Source organism: Nicotiana attenuata, chromosome 7, assembly GCF_001879085.1.
Source record: "Nicotiana attenuata strain UT chromosome 7, NIATTr2, whole genome shotgun sequence".
Taxonomy (NCBI): domain Eukaryota; kingdom Viridiplantae; phylum Streptophyta; class Magnoliopsida; order Solanales; family Solanaceae; genus Nicotiana; species Nicotiana attenuata.
The window spans coordinates 22634873-22637689 of record NC_031995.1 but is presented as its reverse complement, the minus strand read 5'-3'; positions in this window follow the sequence as shown (position 1 = coordinate 22637689).

The window sequence follows — 2817 nt, the reverse complement described above, 5'->3', positions numbered from 1 at the left end:
AAAAAAAAAAAAAAAAAAAAAAAAAAAAAAAAAAAAAAAAAAAAAAAAAACCGATCGAGTATACAAGGCTTCGTATGCGGATACTCTTAATAAAATTGTACGAGTTACTTATTTAAAGTTTGTTGATATCATTTGTCTTTTATTAGTTATTGACTCAATTTTATATACTTTCGAATCTAAATTTGACTCAATTTGGTCTTGTAGGATAAAATGGATAGAATACAATCAACACAAGAAACTGAAGATGACAGTCAATCAGTTGACGCGTTTGCTTCCGTCATGGGACCTGAGCATCCAGGACGCCTAAGATTGTACGGACGTGGGGTTACCAAGACTTCTTTAAAAAGAAAAGTGGGAGATATTGGAACCTCTTCAAGTTCTACCGATGAGATGCTGCAACAAAAAATGGTGGAAATGGAAGAAAGGATGCAACAAAGAATGCAGGAAAAGNCAGGAAAAGTTCAATGCACAAAAAGATGCCATGGAACTACAAGTTGCAGTTAACATCATTTCACAACTTAAGCGTCTGAATCCAGACTTACGGGTTGATCTCAGCATGCTAGCTTTCAATGCTCATTCACCTGGAGATGCTTCCTCTGCCCAACAAGCTGCTGTGCAACTAATCAATCGTCTATCTACTGGGAGTAATAATTGAGGTCAGTACGTACTCTTCTTCTCTTCCTCCTCCTCCTCCTCCTCCTCCTCCTCCTCCTCCTCCTCCTCCTCCTTCTTCTTCTTCTTCTTCTTCTCCTTCTGTTGCTTTTCTCCCACTGTTTTCTGCCACTGCTCTCTCTGATTTAATATTATCCAATGTGGCTAAATTTGAGAGCCTTTTAGTTTTTCTGTGTAGCCTGCTGTGGTGTTGGCTAAATTTTTTTATTATAATTTTCAGCCAATGTGGTTAAATTTGAGATCTTCTTTTAGTTTTAACATGTCTGTCTTACATTACATTGAATTCTTGCTCTCCAGTGATTATGTCTTGTTTGGGCAAACATTTGGCAGATATTTGGAAACAGAGTTTGCATTGTGCGGAAGTCCTAATTAACTTTACTACTGAGTACGGCTGAAGTACTTGTTTCCATTGTCCTTGACTAATTGGGCAATTTCATTGTGGCCAAAAAAATGTAATGTCATGTTGAATGTTTGGCAGACCGGAGAGAAAATTCCCTTTGAGGTACTTGTGCAGCATTTTAATGTTGTCACGGCCTTGATCATTTTGGTCACCTCTGCTCTTATGGTTTATATTTCTACTGCTGTATATGCATTTCTGCATTGAAGTGAATCTTTTACTTATAGTACTGTTTGCAAGTTTTTTGTATTTGAATGTTATTGCAACTTATGAAGTTTACAAGTTGTAGTCACGAGTATCAGTTTTGTTATGTTACTCACTTGGCTTTTGTTCAATTTACAACTATCGGCAGGAAACTCTAATATATAATTTCTCATGTGATCTTTTAAAGTTTCTAATTTTAGCGATGATTAGGTCTTTTGTTGTTTGAAGTTATTAGTTCAAGTGAAATCCATTAGTTTCGTTGGGGTATTTGTCAAATGGGATGGAGGGTGGTCTTACAATAAACTTCTTTTACCGAAGTTTCTTTTGGGTTTTAGTCAAATAGGATGGAGAGTGGTGTTATGTAGTAAACTTTGTTCACCTTGAAAAGTAGGCAGCTATATGTTGGATAATTATTGATCTTTTGGCGGAATAAAGTGCAGCTGGGTCATTTCTACGCTCCTTTTTTGTGAATAATATCTTTCCCTCTCTGAGCACATATATTGTCTTGCTTCAACTTTGTCGGAACTTGCAGAAAGCTTCCGTCTTTATGTTTGATATATATGATTTCTGCATAAGATACTAACTGAATTGGGTTCTATGTAAGCTAGTTGCATTATCTTTATATCTTATGATGATTATTTGGTAAATAACTGTTAGATGATAGCTTTCATTTGCTAGTATGTGTGAATTTGGCCGAGTTTTTTCTTAACTAAAACAGTTGCTAATGCTTCTTGGTGAACCTTCTATTAGTTAAGAGCTCTGTTAGTTAAAAGCTCTGTTAGTTGTGGACTACTTTGTTGGGTAAAAGGGCCAACTCTCATGCGAAGGATAGGCTCACACACTACATGTAAAGGAGTAAGGTTCTGTTAGTTGTGTCTGCAACTTCTGGTTGTGTTGCAAATTGTGAAACTAACACAACTTCATTATTAGGATCCGGTGCTTGCTTCCTTTTGTGCAAAAGCTCTGTTAGTTGTGGACTACTTTGTTGCTTCCTTCTGTTGCTTCCTTTAAGGACCTAGTGTTTATCGCATAATGGAATCTGTGAAACTCAACACTAAATGAAATTAATGTAAAATCTTGTGAAAGTTGAAGTATTGAATAAGTTTCATGCTCTAATGTATTTATTATGTTGACTGTAAGAGAAAGTATGTTAGCTACTTGTTTTATCCTGTCTCTATTTCAAGCCTAATGTCCATCTTTGCTTCTAGTAAAGCAAGATTTCTGGGAGAGCACATAGTGGATTGTCCTTTGCTTCCATTAGGGTTCCTTTCTTTGCTCTCCCTCTCCCTTACACCACTAATGATGATGCTAACGTCTGGTCTGTGACTTCTCTCTTCTCGACCAGCATTAATGGATCGCAATTGATGGGCCTACTAGAGATGTCTTTCATATTATCATCTACACTGCCCTTTAAGACTTACTTTACTTTAACGTCCTTAAGTTCTGGGCATGCTTTTTGTTGGGGCTCCATTGATGAGCTTAAAAGATCCCTCTTGTTAAGACCATTTTTCTTCTAAGGACTTGCATGTACAATTTTGCAGGTA